This window comes from Cryptomeria japonica, chromosome 8, assembly GCF_030272615.1.
Source record: "Cryptomeria japonica chromosome 8, Sugi_1.0, whole genome shotgun sequence".
NCBI classification, from domain to species: Eukaryota; Viridiplantae; Streptophyta; class Pinopsida; order Cupressales; family Cupressaceae; genus Cryptomeria; species Cryptomeria japonica.
In genome coordinates, this window is record NC_081412.1 from 350218701 (window position 1) to 350238247 (window position 19547).

At 36.1% G+C, this 19547-nt stretch overlaps 1 pseudogene; it reads right to left on the reverse strand.

The window, feature by feature from the left end:
• Positions 1-832: 832 nt before the first annotated feature.
• LOC131045371 (DNA replication licensing factor MCM2-like) lies at positions 833-19162 on the reverse strand (annotated as a pseudogene).
• Between the last annotated feature and the right edge of the window lie 385 nt (positions 19163-19547).

The window sequence follows — 19547 nt, forward strand, 5'->3', positions numbered from 1 at the left end:
TCCTTATGTGCAAAGGTTTAGATGTTGTATGTTGTAGTATGTAGCATGTAATAAGTGATCTCCTCTTCAATGGTTGAATCCTTGTCTTGAATGCAACACTTAGCCTTGAATGGAGACTTAGAAGGAATGCTTGAATGCTTGAATGCTTGAATGCTTGAATGTTTGAATCTTGCTTTCGCCATTTTTTCATCTCCCCAAATGAGAGAGGAAAATGTAGTTTATATACTTGTCAATTAGGGCTGATAGACTGATTTTCCCGACCTTAGGCCGACTAGGGAAGTATATTTCCAAATTGCAATCAAAAAGACCCGATATCACTTAGGAAACCGGGCCCAAAATAGGACCCAGGGACCAGGGCGCTGGGCGCTCTGGTCCCACCTCCGGGACAGCGGGGTGCAAGGAGGTTCAGGCCAAGGTGCTTGAAAAATGCAGTTTTTGGTGTCGTGAGCAAGTTTTGGGGTCTCCATTCAGGTTGCGTGTTGCGTCGCCATCGTGAAGACCAAAATGCAGTCGAAATTGTAAGTGTCGCAATTTTAGGACGCTACAGTATGTTCATCATAATTTTTAAGATATCAAATATAGACATTTTAAAAATATATTTCTACTAGAGATATCGCCATGAATCTACTCTAATCTCGATTTTGAATCACTTAAATCAGACATGAAATGAAGAAGTTATCAACTAAATACCATTGGGCAGTTTAGATGGCTGTCACTTTTTGAAACTCTGCCCATGCATCAGAAACACCAAGTCAACTATAGTTAAAAAGTCTTATCTTTTTGTCATTGACTTATAAATCAACATGAATAAATATCAGTGGCATTATACCTTCTACAAAGATTTTTGAACTCCATACTTCTGGGTTGAAATGAATGAGTCCAGAAGGACTCTGATGGCCATATCTACATCCTCTTCAACCACATAAGTCCTAAGATGAATCCTAGCATGTGCTTCAGACATTCTTATTATTGATTCAATATGCCTCACTACAATTGGAACTCCTTGACCATGTTGCAAACACAAAAACAAAAATCAGATAAAATTGGTGAAAAGAACTATATGTGCTAATATCTTGAAATCAATACAAACCAACAATCCCCAATGAATAAATGAGTAGAACTAGATACTAAAGATTCTCGCCTCAGATCTGCATAAACATGTGTTAATTTCTCGAGATCCACATCATGTAATTTTGGGAAGACATTGAGCTTTGCATATGTGACATACTTCCTCAACGTATCTTGAGATAATATCTGGGAATGGATTAAATGAAGCAAGTAAGTACACAATAAAACAAGCTTCTTTTACTTAGGATAGTGCCCTTTCATTCAAAAAACATAAAAGCAGATAATTTGATCCTCTAGATTGGAAACATTTCCCAAAGGTGACAAATCATCTTGAGGAAGTCCCTCGGATGCCTCCTCCATTTTAGAGCCTTTTGGTTGGGAGTGGGCATGGTTGTCAACAATAAATCTTTCACGCATCTCTTCTCTGATCGAATCAACAACATCCTGCAAGATAATACCAAGGCACAAATTGTTAGAGAAATAATAGACAAACCAACAAGTAGATTTATTGATACACAAATATTATATGCTTAAAACCAATGAATGAAATTGGAAAGGTCCTACAAAATTATTGTCCAAATGAAGAATTTTAAGCCAAGAGTTACCTTCACAACACAAATTATATCAAAATGAGAGAGAATAGGATTAGTAAGCTCTACATTTTGAGCAAATGTTTTTGACTAGTCATACCTGCTAGGGATAAAAAAAAAGTAAGATTGTTCAAATATAAGCAACACAGAACAATTCTGGGATTATGAGTTAAACAATTGCAATGAACATCAACATGGTTTTCTATCTTCCCCCTATTAGATTAGTTGCAACAATAACATAACATCGTACTTGTAATGATGTTACTATTCCAACTTTGGATATGTTGATGCTCTGTTACTCTATAGCTTCATGAATACTCACCCTACAAAGTCCACATCACAATTGATCTGAATTTCAAAATCCAAAACCATGGTTTTATAAAGTAAATAAGATCTTGCAAAAACTCAATATATTAAGGTCTTTCAGGAGGCACCTATCCTAGTCAATCATCTTGTCAAACTCATCAATCAAATAAATACCCCTATCAACAAGGACCAATGTACTTGCTTCTCGTGTCCACTCTCGTGTTACAAGGTCTTTATGCACTGTTGTTGTAAGCTCACCTACTGAGGTACCCTTTCCTGTTGTATATACAGACGTCTGGGTAGTTTTTTCCACATATCTGAATTGACAAGCTTTTATGAGAAATTACATCTTCATTCCAAAAGTTCGTGGATAAAAGAAGAGAATAATTAGGTTCTGACAGATTTTACATCTAATTTGGAAGCATACGTACGTGGGTATCTTAACATGTTCTTACTTAAGGAATTGAAATTTTGTTGTTCTTAGGTCACCAAGGAGGAGACAATTTATATCTCCTCTTAGACGATGCTTTCCTTCTACATTATTTTCTTGCCCTCTGAACATAGCGAGAGCTATTGCAGTCTTAATGTCTTCGTGCCCATAAATAGATGGAGCTATAGATTTAATAATCTGTGCTCACAAGGCAAACAATTGACAAATGTGAAAGACTTAGAACAAATCTAGGGAAAAAAATTAAACTTAAGCTACATGGCATATTATAGCTTGGAAGTGCTAAATCGATGGGATACATATGGCTTCACATAATGAACAAGTATTTATCTGTGGAGCATTTTGGGGATTTTATAATTCGAGATTCTTATCAATTGCAAGCTGCATCAAGAGTAACCACTAACCCTTTCTCCAACGCAAGGATCCTTAGCAAGTAACTGAATTTTAGCTTTATCCTCATATGTGAGTTTAAATGCAGAAAACAAGTCTGGCTGCTTTGTAACATAATTAGTTTCAACAACTGTTGCAAAAATTGGAAAGCCATTCTTAGTAATTAGTGACATGTCCAAGTTATTTGTATATGTGATAGTCACTTCCTGCAATAATATATAAGCAAAACAAGAAAAATTTGTCCTTCCATATGTAATTGCTAATGAAGTTTTACCAAAATCTGAAAAAATTGATTGAAGACTTACTATTTCCTCTCCAAGGCGCACACAATCTATAAGATCATTCATGACTTTATATTTAGGAAGCTAGCCGGGTAGTATAATTCTAGGACTTTCTTGAAGTGTTAATTTTTTATAGTTCCTGTAGACACCTAAAAATGGTCAATGCTTGCGGAATCATACTTTAACATTTGCGCATTGCCTTATTTTAGGTTTTTGCATCGCATTAACATTTCTCCTATGTCACACATTTGGTCTTTATCATTTGCGAGCATCGAGTCCTTCTTCTGCATTCTTCAGTTGTCTCGCTTTCGAAATTGGTCTTGTTGACAACAATCTTCAGTCATGATTTTAGTCAATCTTATCCTGTTGCATGAATGTGCGTGCTAATTTGTCATCATTTTGGACATTGTCAATCCTAATTAGGGTTTTGTCCTCTGGTCAATCTTGTCGTTTTGCGATTGATTTGTCATCGATCGTTATCATTTTCAATCTTGTCATTTTGCGTTATCATTTTCAATCTTGTCGTTTTGAGATCGATTTGTCATCAATCCTCGTCCTTGTCAATCTCGTCAATTTTACGATCGATTTGTCATCGATCCTTGTCCTCTTCAATCATGTGAATTTGGATCAATTTGTCATTGTTCCTCGGCGCATTTATCAATCAAATCATTTATCAATTCAAAATCATGATCGAATTGACATCAAATCAATCTTACATCAAGACCTAATTGTCGTCTTTGCATTTCTAATTCATCTTCTAAGGTTTTATGATTTATTCATTTAATATTGATTGTCATTCTCCCCTTTAGGTTAAATAATTTATTTATTTATCCTAAGTCTTCTTGTCACAATTAAATATTTATTTAATTGGCTAATTAATTCCTCCTATTTTTGTAAATTAATTAATGAATGAGAAATTATTAATTAATTTACCTAATTTGCATCAATTTTCTAATTTCCAAGTCATCATTTCTAACCTAATTTTCTAATTTCTCCTAAATTCCTAAATGTCTATTTCTATTTCAAAATCTTGTCATAAATCCTTGCATAGCAATTTGTCATAAATTGTCATAAATTGTCATAAGTCCTTGCATAGCAATTTGTCATACACTTGTCATTTTTGCTATTCTTGATTTGAATTTCTATTCGAATCACTTTCATGCTAATCTTGTCTTTTCTCCAATTTATCTATAAATTGGATGAATTTCTTCAGTCAAAATCCCCAATTGATCGCATTTTTGAATCCCCTAATGATATTATCGATCTAATAATCACTTTGTCGAATCAATCACGCTTTGAGTACTCTTGCGCTAATTGTCAATCTTGCTTTCACATTAGGTTTATGCACTTGAAGGTGAGATCCACAAACAAAGCTATTTGAAGAAGAAAGAAGGACAATGGAGCCACATGAAGGAGATATTCAGATCTGCATTTGGTTTGCTTAGCTTTTAATCTTGAATATTTTGCTTTCATGTCTTTATTGAGTGTGTTTAGGATTGATCATTGCATTTGAGCTTTCGTGATTGAGCTAGATTAGTATTTTGATTTGCTTTGATGATTTCCACATTTCCTAGCTACATTAATTGGTGAACCCGACGTGAACTAACCCCCTAATCATGCTTTTGAGTGCTCTTGAGTTGATTTGCAGGTCAAAAACCCAAGAAACAGGGTAGTGCAGGGTTTTCTGGGAACTTCTGCGCCTATGTCAAGCATTATGCGCCTGTGTCAGACATTTTGCGCCTGTGTTAAGGACATTTTGCACTTGTGTCAGACATTCTGCGCCTGTGTAGGGCCAGAAACAGAGGTAAAAGACAATGTTTTTCACTTGCAAATTGTTTTCTTTTGCATTTTGTTTCTGCTTTTTGGGTTTTGTTGGTACTGATTCTCTATGCAGAACCTTGGCATACGCATGACAAAGATAACAAATGAAACTACTAACACGTTTTTGTGCAGGTTCGATAGTCAAAGACTAAACATATCAAACTTCTGACTTGGGTTTTGCAAGTTGCCTTGGACTACAACTAAACTTTGTGTTTGCAATTAATGTTTAGGCACCTAGTATGATTTCTAAATAGGATGGAATGAATATATGTTTGCTTTGATTGTTGAGTTTGACATTGGAGTAGGAGAGTATGCTCTCATCCTTCTTAGGGTGATCAGAAATCTAGATCTTCAATACCATGCTCATGATTTTGATTGTGTGTCACATTTAGAGGGCCTGCCTTCCCGACCATTTGCTTTTGCAAGCAAGTGATAATCATGAGAAGGGAATGACCCAAAGTGAGTACGGCTAGAATACCTTGGCATTCTAACTCACTATAAAAAAATACCTAATGAGCGAAAGCTTTGAAGGAAGGGTTACGTGGGAATTGCAGTTACTTGGGAAGTGATGACCCTTGAACTCTTTCTCATATCAACATCTAAGTAGGACCTCATGGTCTAAATCATTCTTGCACAACTACATTTGTTTGGTATCTTGGTGGGCTTAATGTCTCAATCACGCTTGCGTGACACCAAGGAATAACGCTTAACAGAAATCCTTACTAAACACCTTGTATTTAGAGGCCAAAATCCTTCTAGTTGCTTGAGAAGGAGGAGTTCGGATACTTGAAAGAGATACTAAGTTCACCATGGGGAGATTTCCATGGGGACTGATGCTTGGCTGCCCTGAGAAGTGAGTGTCGTGGGGTCAAGCATCTATGTATTCTCCTTGAATCTCATAACAAGTCTACCTCTCAAGTACCTAATGTCCTTGCCTACCATAAGAAATGTGTGAATGAGCATGATTGTCTTGAGTCTAAGTTGAAGTATCTTGTCTTCTTTATTTGTCAAAAGTTGAGTTGTGTCTCATTTCAAAAACAAGACAAATTGATTCAAAACAAGGTTAAACACAAGAGTATTTCATTCAACAAAGTTCAAAACACCTTCAAACATGGTTGTCAAACATTTTTCAAAATCTTTTCTCAACATTCATGTCACTTAGATTTAGGTTCATCCTAGGTTTGCATTTTCCAAATTCATTGTCAACTACCAAGGTTAGGTTTCACCTAGGTCATACTCCTTTGCATGTCAATAAGGGTCATCCCTTTTGCATGTGTCCTCTTGCATTAGAGTAATACCATTTCATAATTCAAACTTAGGTTGACATTGTCATACATTCATATTTGCATACCCTAAGTCTCTTCTTTAAGTTTAGGTCATTATCATATCATATTAAGGTCATTTGCATAGTAATTGTCCCTTTGCATATAGTGCCAAAACTAGGTTTTGTCATACTTGAGTAATCCAAATCTTTGATAAACCCTAAGTCATTGTTAAGAAGTCTAGACCTTATCAAACCTTTTCTCTTTTTGTCATCAATTTCATTTGGTCAAACCTAGCTTAGTATCCAAGCATATAGGGGAGACATTATCATTTTGTCCTTTGTCACTTGGTCCTTTTGTCCTTTGAGGTCTAGACATCATTTCAATTTCCTAAGGGTCTCTTTTTAGATTTGCATTCCAAGAAGTTTGTCAAAATCTTGAAAAACAACCAAAAACATAGATTGCATTTTCATCTATTTAGTTTTCATTTAGTTGCATATCATACATTATCCTTGAAAAATTCCAAAAATATTGCATTGCATAGTGACATGTCTATTGAAACAAGGTTCCAAGCACCAATGATGCAACAAAGTTTGATGTATCAACCGACAATGCAATCGAATTTTAATCCAAGGCAATCACAATTCTATCCAACCCAACAACAAGGCAATATTGATCAAACTTTTTATGATGAAACAAGTCTCCAAATACAAAAACTAGAGGAGAAACTAGCTCAAGAAAATGAGATTTTGGAACAAAGAGTGAAAAACATTGAGAAGAATAGATCACAAATGTCCAAAATGTTTCAAAAATTTCCAGGTCAAAATCCAAAGATTGAGCCAATTGATGTAAGATCTCTTCTTGAACGATCAAACATACCAACTCTCCTCTCACAAATAGAGATGATGAAACAATTTCAAGAAAAGAGACAACATCAATTTCAACATTATGTGCCTCCACAACAAGAACAAGAAGGTGTTTACTATCAATCTGATTTTCAACCAATACAACCAATGGTTCAACCAATTGTTCAACATATACAACCAATACAACCAATGGTCCAATTTCAACAATATGTCCAACCAACTATACAATGTCCACAAATGGTTCAACCAATGGTGGAATATCAATGTCAACAACCACAACCAAACATTCAAAAACAAAGGTTGCAACACACACCAACCCAAGTTTCAAACATGTCAGAACAATTGAACCAAGTCCAATATCAAAACATGACATCAGATCAGAACCAACTCCTTGCCAAACAAGTTCAAATTCCAGATACAACTATGTCAAAACCTCGAAAGAAAGGTGGCTTTATTGCAAGGCTCTTAAGGAACCTACCAAGTGAGTTCTTTGAAGAAGATCAAGATAATACAATTCTGTCTAGCAATGCCTCATCCCCCCGCAAACAAATTGACTCTCCAGTGGCATCTATCCCTACACCTTTAGAAGTTTCACAAGAACCTTCTATATTGTCCTCATCAAACAATACACCCAAGGATGCAATTATCCAAGAGCTATCCATAATTGATTGCCAAGATAATCCAATTCATGATGCACATCCTTGTCATGTTTCAGAAATACAAGACCCAATGCCACCATGCACTTTATTGCATTTACCTGTTTTAGAGGACCCCATTCGAAGTCCCTCTTCCTCATGTTCAAGCATTGATTCCTTGCCAGAATCCATCACAAATGTTCAAAGTGCATTTCCTTCATGTCAAAACATTGATCCCTTGTCAGAATCCTCCAAGCATATCCAAAGTCCAACCCCATGTCAAGAGGATAATTTAGAGCATGAAGAAACGTGTCTTAAAATAGATCAAGATCAAGATCCTGAAACCTTATCAACCCATCCAATTGTTGACTAGGACCCCGTCCTCCTAGACACTCATGATGATTCTCCTATTCTTGTCCATCCTATCCAAAGTCCTATTGACACTCCATTCCCCGAGCAAGATCAAGATATCCCAGTCCATCAAATCCCAAACGATCCCCTTCCATTTCACGAAAAAAATGTCCTTTCAAATCCCATTGGCATTCCACTTCCTAAGAAAGATCAAGATATCCTTTCCATCCTTTATGATGATCCCATTGAAAGTCAAGAGCAAAGCACCTTTAAAGAGGATTCCAATGATCTTCCTCCTTGTCAAGATCAAATTATTCCTTCAGATCCTCCACAAGATCCACTTGTTCCTCCATCTCCTTGTCCTAATGCTCCATATACACTCCAAGATTGCATTTATTTTGATGATCCCATTATTTCTCACATTCCATCTCTTGAAGAGCCTGTCATTGAACCATGTCCACTACACAATCCTAGTCCTCCTCATGATCCTAGTCCCCCTCATGATCCTAATCCCCCTCATGATTCTAACGTGTCAGTGCAAGATGTTCATGAACTCTCGACATGCATAATGGGTTCTTCCACTTTGGTGCAATCCGATCCACTTCAAGATCTCATTATTTCTCTCATATCATATCCACCTCATAATGGACTTGCGTCTTCTTCCCAAAGAAAAGAGTATCCTACAAGTCAAGATATTCATAAAGGCAAAGGAGTAGATCTCCATAAGCAAGAATTCCTTCATGTTAAAGAAGATCTTAAGGGTCATGTCTATGCAACTCACTCTCAAGACGTTGGTATCCCTCCATCAAAATGAAAACATATCCCTTCCCCATCATACCTTCCATCCATCTTAGGTCCTTATATCCCTTCGTCCTCTATGCAAGGTCAGCAAAGGCACACATCCTTGAGTAAATTTCATCAATCCAAAAGAACTCCATTTCATTCATATTCATCCATGCATTCCTTTCCCCCTCCAAACAATTTGGATGCCAAGTATAAAATTCATAAGTCTAGAAATCGACATGTATTCAAGGATCAACATGTCCAATATAATCGACATGTCAAAACAAAGAACAATATGATCTATAATGAAAAAGAAATATCCAAAAGGCCACAAAGGCCCACTGAGCAAAATAAAGCAAAGTCAAAATATATATGGGTTCCTAAATCCCTCATGCAAGCAATTCACTCCAAGGAACCACAAAAGCATGAAAAATCAAAAACCATGTGGATCCCTAAGCGGCTCCTTGAAGCACAAAATCCTAAAGAAAAATCCAACTTGGCATCCAAAGTTGCTATTCCTCCATCCAACCCTCTCAAATTTATTCCTCCACCACCTTCTTCATCTGTTTTGGGCCCTTATGTCCCAAAATCCATAGCCTTTCCTTCCTCAAAATCTCAATATCCAAAATACATTTTTCCTCCATCAGTCCATCACCCCTCAAGGTGTGTGCCAATGTCGATCTTGTCTTCATTTCCATCCACTGAAGCCCAATTCTTCCAATACCCTACCTATTATCCAATTCATATTTTCCATCCTTCCATCCCTTTGATCCAATCCTTTGCATAAATCCTCGCCTTAGTTTCATCTTATTTTCCATGTCCTTATCCTACCAACATCTTTGAGCATGCTTTTAAAGGTCATGGTCCATTTTTTGCAAGGCTACTATCCAAACAAAAAGATGTTTGAGTCCTTCTTTCATCCCCTATCATGTGTCCATCTTCTATTGAAAAAGCCAAAATCAAAAAAAAAAAAGTGAAAAAAAAAAAAGACAAAAGAAAAAAAAAGTAAAGCAAAAATAATTCATCCACTGGTGAAAACCTGGCAAACAGGTGCCTTGGGCAAGTACCATGATGAAAACCTAGCAAATAGGCATCATGCGTAATCTATGAACTTCTTGCACACCACACTTGGGGGCAGGTTTCCTTCTTCATATCCTATTGCCCTTCATTATCCTATCATATCATGTCATACTCCTCCATTATCCTATTGTCCCTCATGTCCAGTTTCCCTTTCCACCTTTGATCTTGACAAGGCTGAGGATCGTCATGAGCATCATGCATCTTGTTTGCAGCTTTTAGTCCATCATAGCTTTTGGTCTTTATCCATTTGCTTATTATAACCTTTCATCCATGTTTCCTATCTTATTGCAACTTTCTGCCACTATCCCTTAGCCTACCCCGACTTTCAGTCCATGTCCATTATCAATTCTTGGTCTTTCTTATCCTATCCATATCTTATCACTATCCATACACCCTTTTTCATTCCTTGATCTTGATCTGACATAAGGACGCAAAATTTAAACATGTAGTTTCAAAAACCTCTTGACATGTCCCTCATGCCATGTTCCTGCTTTACATTGTCATATCCAGTCTCTTGTCCTATTGCACAATAGCCCTTGAAAATTGCATCTGTATTGTCTCCATGATAAAAGGCCTTTGTCTTCCCTCTATCCACCATCATTTTAGCAAACCTATTTATTCACCTGTCATATTCCTTTCCTTGCTAGACACTGGGGGCAAAATCATAAAAATTGAAAAATGTCCTGAAAAAAATCGAAAAAAATCAAAAAATGTCCTGAAAAAAATCTCTAAAAAATTGAAAAATGTCCTGAAATAAAACAAAAAAAAATTGAAAAATGTCCTGAAATAATCATTAAAAAATTGAAAAATGTCCTGAAAAAAATCCCTAAAAAGTCATATAAAGTCCTGAAAAAATGAACAAATTTTTTTCAAAAACATTAAAATCCAAAAACACGCATTTCGCAATAACTATCCTCTTGGTGCATAAGACAGATCACCGAGTATACATCCAATGACACACAATCAATCAAACATTGTGCTTTACTGAAATCACGCTTAAGCAGATGAACTTTTCAATCAAACCAGACATTCAACCTGATCTGAATTGTCATATCAATCAACCTCAAAATCATTTGTCCTTGTCTCTACTATCATGGGTCTTATACAGGGTGTGGTGTACTCGAAACTAGACTATGTCCTGTCTTAGACGGGGTACCGCATGTCCTGAAACCAGACAGCATGATCGTCCTATCAACACTTTCAACTTTTGACAATGAAGATCAAGATGTTTGTTTGATTTGTTGAAATTTGTGCATCTTATCTTTTTTACTGATTTATCTTTGGCTTCGATCATGTTCCTATGTTGCTTGATGATGTCACTGAGTGATTTAGAGTGACCGGGATGGTTCATGGTCCCTTTCTTTTTTGTTGTGATTGCTGTTTGTCTGTGATGTGTCTGTCTTTTGCAAAAAGGGTTGCATTTCAGCTCTGGCCTTCAATGCCAGGATGCTACGCATCCATTTTGCTACATTAAAATAAAGGTTCTCACCTACAAAGTGCATTACTGAAAGCAAGTTTTTCTTCGTCTCTAACTGTCCTCTGTCTCATTTTTTTCTTACTAACATTTCTTTCGTCCGTTCGGATAGTCAGTTCGGTCTAGTGCTCCGATTTCCTCAAACACACATGCTACATCCTGCATTCATTGGTTAGTACACTTGCATTATATTGCATATCACATCGAGCATCACATCAACCATTTTATCCATTTCATATTATTAATGCATCAAAAACACATAAAAAAATACATCCATACATGTTCCACAATGGTACATAAACAGTGCATAAGTCATCCATGCATGGAAAATAACATCAGTCATAACACATTGCATCCCATCATATCGATGCATATCATATGTCACAATAATATCGGAGTACAAAATTGGACTGTCTGTCCTAAGTATGGCCCGCAGGCTGACTATATAATATCACACTACATAATGTCCACTGTCTGTCATAGGGAGCACGTGCCTCTGTCACTGGGTGCTCCCTCTATCCTCCTCATCCCTACCATGTCTCAAGGATGCTGTCCCTCCTATCCCAAGTCCTGCTAATGTATCTCTGTCCGTGCTTTTGAGTCTATGTCGTAACATGAAGCAGTCAGGTCAGTTCTCCCGCATGATCAATGGATACTGTCGACTCTGCATCACAATTGGGGCACATTTTGTCAGTTTAAGGGTTTGCTTCTATGGGTTGCATTTCCTCATTTCATGTCTAAATCAGGGTGTTTTTCATCTATTTTGACCTATCCTACCCTTATCCCCCCTTTCCGGATCATTTGCATGCTGTTTTGACCAAAATTAGGATTGCCAATGCACTTCTGTGCCTGTGTTCTGCATCCTGCGCCTGTGTATCATAACCTGCACCTGTGTATCCCTACACAAGTGCAGAAGACCCTACACAAGCGCAGGAGTCCCTTTCTGCATCCCCTATGGGCCCCGCAATGTCTCGCAAGCAAGTCAAATTCATAAAATTGAAAACATGGGTTTTTGAGATACATACCGCTGCTCCCGCATCGTCCGATCATCTGAATGTGCGTACACATTCTCCAAGGTGATCTGCCCTTGGAATGTTCACCATCTCTTTGCAAGTGTCCTTTTCCAGAGCAACAAATTCTCTTCTTGGGCTAGTGCAAATGAGCAAATTTCATTCTCTTTGCCTCATTTATAGATCTTTGTCAGTGCATAGATGGACGTGCACCCCCTCCATCTTATGTTGGTCGCGGTCTTTTGTGTCTTCAATTGCTTGTCCTTCGTGCATCCGGTCTCTAATTGTCAGTTTGTTTTCTCCTATCATTTTCTATCATTTTTATCGATCAATTGGCCTCTTCTCTGCATGTTTCCGGCCAATTCCTCGAGGGGGCATGCATATGTCATTGTCATTGTCTGGGGCATTTTCATTATTGTTCTTTGAAACAACACTTAAAATCACATTGTCTCAAAGAGGGGCAAAATGTAGACACCTAAAAATGGTCAACGCTTGCGGAATCATACTTTAACATTTGCGCATTGCCTTATTTTAGGTTTTTGCGTCACATTAACATTTCTCCTATGTCACGCATTTGGTCTTTATCATTTGCGAGCATCGAGTCCTTCTTATGCATTCTTCAGTTGTCTCGCTTTCGAAATTGGTCTTGTTGACAACAATCTTCAGTCATGATTTTGGTCAATCTTATCCTGTCGCATCAATGCGCGTGCTAATTTGTCATCATTTTGTACATTGTCAATCCTAATTAGGGTTTTGTCCTCTGGTCAATCTTGTCATTTTGCGATCGATTTGTCATTGATCGTTATCATTTTCATTCTTGTCGTTTTGCGTTATCATTTTCATTCTTGTCATTTTGAGATCGATTTGTCATCGATCCTCGTCCTTGTCAATCTCGTCAATTTTATGATCGATTTGTCATCGATCCTTGTCCTCTTCAATCATGTCAATTTGGATCAATTTGTCATTGTTCCTTGGCACATTTATCAATCAAATCATTTATCAATTCAAAATCATGATCGAATTGACATCAAATCAATCTTACATCAAGACCTAATTGTCGTCTTTGCATTTCTAATTCATCTTCTAAGGTTTTATGATTTATTCATTTAATCTTGATTGTCATTCTCCCCTTTAGGTTAAATAATTTATTTATTTATCCTAAGTCTTCTTGTCACAATTAAATATTTATTTAATTGGCTAATTAATTCCTCCTATTTTTGTAAATTAATTAATGAATGAGAAATTATTAATTAATTTACCTAATTTGCATCAATTTCCTAATTTCCAAGTCATCATTTCTAACCTAATTTTCTAATTTCTCCTAAATTCCTAAATGTCTATTTCTATTTCAAAATCTTGTCATAAATCCTTGCATAGCAATTTGTCATAAATTGTCATAAATTGTCATAAGTCCTTGCATAGCAATTTGTCATACACTTGTCATTTTTGCTATTCTTGATTTGAATTTCTATTCGAATCACTTTCATGCTAATCTTGTCTTTTCTCCATTTTATCTATAAATTGGATGAATTTCTTCAACCAAAATCCCCAATTGATCGCATTTTTGAATCCCCTAATGATATTATCGATCTAATAATCACTTTGTCGAATCAATCACGCTTTGAGTACTCTTGCACTAATTGTCAATCTTGCTTTCACATTAGGTTTATGCACTTGAAGGTGAGATCCACAAACAAAGCTATTTGAAGAAGAAAGAAGGACAATGGAGCCACATGAAGGAGATATTCAGATCTGCATTTGGTTTGCTTAGCTTTTAATCTTGAATATTTTACTTTCATGTCTTTATTGAGTGTGTTTAGGATTGATCATTGCATTTGAGCTTTCGTGATTGAGCTAGATTAGTATTTTGATTTGCTTTGATGATTTCCACATTTCCTAGCTACAGTTCCTATATATCGTCTGTAGAGGCACAAATAAAGGCACATATTACTATTTTCCATTCAATTTGTAAATGCTAAGCACCCTTAAGTGAATAGGGAACAATCATCATTGCTTCTTAGGAGAAAAACCATCGCTGCTTCTTAACGACAAGGCTCTGATGTTATACTTTCAAGCTTTTACTGAGATATTCATAATAATTCTGTTATTCAGCAATTGTCTGTGTCATGTTCATCAGTATGATATCAAATACATTTCTCATTAAATGTTTGTTTTAAGTGAATGTTCTAAAGTTTCAATAGAGTGGATTTACGAGTAACTCTCAAAGAAAAGAATTTGCACTTAAATATAACAACACATAATCAATGTATATCCCTTAGAAACACTTTGAACAACCATGTTGCTACATAGAATTTGAATTTGTAAATGACATTTGAACAAAACAAACATCATTCATTGTGATAATCATAATTTTCAAGATAAGAGATGCAATATGACGCCTAATAAATTATCACTCCATAATCAACCAATTGTATAGTTGTGCAGTTGCTCAAATTCATCCTTTGCACTTCAAACCAACAAATTCATTTCAATATGAATGTGCACTCATGTTGTTGCTCACATTCACCCTTTAATTTCAAACTAACTAATTCCACTCAATATGAAATCAAAGGAAAGGTTCAACATTTCCATAATTCACTAGAAAGTTAATACATCTAACTTGTTCTATGTTAACTGTGAATGGCCCCTTTGACTGACACTCAGGGCAAGAGCCTACTTTTACTTCAGAATGAGAGTTTTGAAAGAAAGGTCCTAGAAAAATGCCACATTTTTTACAATCATACTTGACTTGCTGCAACTAAGGAAAAACCCCAAACCTCCTAGTCAGTGTCCCTCCAATCCGAATCAGTGTATTTAAATGAACCTGCCTGTTCAAGTAAGACAATTTTTTTTTTATCTTAGAGAGCTAATGAACACCAAATTAACTTAATCCAATATGAATTTAACAATGAAATTTTTATTTAGGCAAAAAGGTGAAACATACCTTATATCGCGAATTTGATCATATACTAGCAAGTTTGTAATTCTAACATATATTTTATCATGAATGTTTTTATAGTTTGGATGCAATCCCCATGCAACATTTTCAACTAATTCCATTCCTTCAAGGATAGATTGAGGGCCATCAACTAGATAAATGGCAATATTTGGTTGTGTAAAGATGAATTGTTTATAGCCAATCTCCAAGCTACATTTATTTGTTGAAGTCAATTCCACAAAATAAAAAGATATTAGAATTAGCACGGAAAACAACTGCAACATCAAATCACCAAACAAGATCATTAAGGCAATGGTACAAATATTGCAAGAAGCTATCATACATGAAAGGATGGTAAAATAAGGCTATCAAACTAAAACAAGGCAGTATAGACTGACCGACAACCTTTTCATTTATAAATCGAATGAACTCAAGTTCACCATTTCCACTCTTCTGATTCACATAGCTGTCTAGAAATTGTCTGAACTTTTTAGCTATGAAACGTCGAACTTCATCTTTGGTCACCCATTCTCTTAAAGTCCCTTGAACATTGTACATTTCATATTCACCCTCTTTATCTTCTTCCTCCTACAAAAGTTAGCAATAAATAAAAAACCAGAATTACCAATCCCTTCACAAGGTAAAATGTAACACTACTTGTCTAGAAAAACCATAATAGTCAAACAAGCAAAGATTGTATGTCTTTATATTTTGACAGTAGATATGCAGGGAAAATAGTCTTATGGACAAATATTTTGCATTCATATTCAAAATAATACAATCATGGAGAATCAATGAGAAGCTACAGTCATGAGGTGCCACAAATATTTTAACCTCAGGGAGTAGGGCTCTTACTAGTTCTAAGGACAGTGCACAAGACTACTGCAAGGCAATCAAACCAAAGTCACCATCAAAGCATATAGACCTATTCTAGAGGACAAGATGACTTTATGACTATCAAAATGGAGTACATTGAAAGGATTGCTCTAAAAATGAAAGGATTGCTCTATATTTGAGTTTTGCCTTCTATTGTGAAGTAGGTGGTATGTAATATATATTGTCCTAACCTTTCCTAATCATTGGTCCATGGGTCCATTTGGTCTTGACTGTCTTTATTGTTCTTGTATGCTTTTGGACTGTTGCTGCTATAATTATTCTTTATCAGTTGTAGCCTTTCAACACTATATCACTGCCACTATTCTGGGACTGAGAAATGACCTTGAGGTTGCCTTTTGATTGATGATTTGCTCTTTAATACCCTAGTCTGCTCATTTATATCCTCAGAGATTTGATTGTTTACGAGTCTCTAAAATCTTCTTCTTGTCCAAAATATATTCTATTATTGTGGTTATTATACATGAGCTTTTGGATTGTATTCTCAAAACAAAACCCCTGTATTTTGATTCTTATTGTTGTCTCAATGGGTTTCTTAGCTAGTCACAATATTGTTCTTTGGTTTAGACTATCCCTGTGACTGCTCACAAAGAAGATGCTTCTCCTTATCATTAATGCCCTTTAGATTGCTCCTAATGATTGAAATGTTGTCTTTGTATAATTTGCATATCTGTGATCATGAATGCTCTTAGACTGTTCTCATGACTGTATTCTTAGCCTTGGGTATGCTTTTGATGCTCTGAATTTGGATGTTGTATCTAGGATGACTGTGTTTGATCTTTTTGAATGGCATGATGACTACATTCAACCCACCTTCCTTTGTTCTTGATCATTCAAGACCTATCAACTGAGCTCTCCATTGATGCTTTTAGAAGGCCTTGTTGCACACTTGAGGGTTTTGTGGCTCTGATTTGAAACACTGCTTTAGACCTAGGGCTTGGCTCTTTTATCCTTCTAATGAATTATTCTAAACCCTTATTCCTTCTCATGACAACTCTATGTAGTGATACAGTCTCATAGACCATGTCTTGATGGATCTCAGGAGCTTTGTACATATGGTGCAAACACTAATATGGTGGAGTCATTCATTGTTACACTATCTATTGGTCTTTGGCTGGCTTTTCCTTGTTCTAATATGGTGGAACTAATATTTTTGTGACTTTGCCAAAAGAATTTAATCTATCCTTATTGATCAAAAGGTGTAAATTTTTTACTCATGGGGAGGCTATTTTGGCCTAAAGCAAAAAATAGGTAACAGTTCCTTTGTTCAGACATAAGGAGCACTAGGTTTTCTATTTTGGATGGTAGTATGGTACTGTATGCTATACTTCTAAATTTCTAATGCCCTCAAAGGTAGCAACACTCTTTACTCAAAGTTTACAATAGATTATTGTGAATGAAGCGGTTTGTAGCAATTTAAGTAGAATTAATTGTAGGATATTGATGTATTGTCTAGATTACCAAGGCTGCTTTTTAATTGATAGAATGCTAAGAAGAGGAATACTTTATTTATAGTATCACGGATTAAAGAGACATTTCCTTGAACTTGTATGATTGCTGGTTTGGAACAGTGTTTCATTAAATGTAGCTTTGGATAGTGTGATTACTATGGAATATTAGTAGTATGATTTTTTCTCTCGGATGGTTCTCAATATTTTAATTTAAGAAATAGGGAGCATGAAAACCAAATAGGGTTGTGAGAAAAATGACAAGCAATAAATTAAAAATCTAAGAAAAAGATCCAAATCGTTTGTGAAATGTTTAAGGATCATTCAAAGAAAGCACCATACAAAGTTACAAACTATCATCATTGTAATTCTTTTATCATCTAAATTGATGTAACAAATCATGCAATCATATGATTCTTGATGTCACTTGCTCCCTTTCTTGTTGGGAGACTAGCCCTTACCAAACAAGCCTTGCATTTGTCACTTTTTTGGTTGGTGATGTCATTGTATATGTGACTACTCTCTTTATTGAAGATTGAGTCATGTAGAGTGAAGAGTGATGTGTTTATTATAATTAAAAAATTTCCCATCATGATACTTAATGAATGAAATCAATAGGCAACAATCAATAAAAATTTCTTCTACAAATGTTAAGTGAATTGACAATTGGAAGCCAATGAGAAATTGGAGGTAACTTAAGCCATAATTTAAATGGTGAGAGATTTTGAAGGTCTAACATGCATGAATCCTGTAGGTGAATGCTTTGCAAGGATTGTATTGGGGTCTCAATAGGCTTTGGAAGCACCTGGATAAGATATTGGGCATACTCTTAAAATAGAATATGTATATCTATGGCAGAGGAAGGTCTTAGGATAGTCCTAATCTGTCAAGAGAAGGGACTTCAGACAAAAAATACAGTGAATATAGGCATCCATGGAATCATTCATCGAATAGTAAAGAAAACAGAGGTCTAGTAACAAGTCAAGATGGAGTATTTGTTCTGATTAATTGGAAAAACAAGTTTTAAGGACCCGAAACCTTTTACAAAAAGATCAATAGGTAGAGCAAAAAAGAACTACTAGTCCAACATAAAGACAACAAATAAAAGGCTGGCATGAAAACCAACAACCCAAACAGACTGCAAAGAGCTAGGAACAACAAAGCAGATTACACCAGAAAATAAAAAACTAGACTACAAGAAACACTTACAGAGACTTAAGAAGATCAACAACCTTGATGACCAACAGGTCATAATTCTCCGAAGCAACTTTGAGCTCTTCAATTTCCTTGTTTGGCATTTTCTCCCTCTTCTTGTCTCTGGTCCTTGTTCTTTGTCCTTGCACTCCTTTCACGCCTTCCATGTCAGTTTCTTGTTCCAGGGATCCCTTCTCATTCTCCAACTTACTGATCAGGGTTTTGGTGTTGTCAGCCGAGACCTTCAGAATATTGTAACTTTGTTCAGCAATTCTTTTGAGATAGGTGTCGATTTTGTTGAGTCTGTTATCAACATCCCCCATTCTCTGGTCCCTCACAGTGTCACTGTTTTTAATTTCCTACAGGGTCGTCTCCACTTTCTCAAACCTAGGATTGAAGGCATCCCTATTCTCTTCATCTCTGGCAACAATCTTTCCCAAATTATCAACATACTTTAAAGCCATGGATTTGCCTTCACCGATGCTAATGGTCTCCAGAATTTGAATCCTATGACTCAGGTTCTTGTTTTCCTCCATAACTTTCTTGTGACTATTTATGAGCCATTCGAGGGTGTCCACAAGCCCCTTCAAACCCTCAATAGAAGGGTTAAAAGGGGGACTTTTTTCACCAACCTTGGCCTGATTAGTTTTCCTACACCCTAAGCATTGTCACACTCAAAATCAAGTCATAGGTCTTGATATGCAAGAA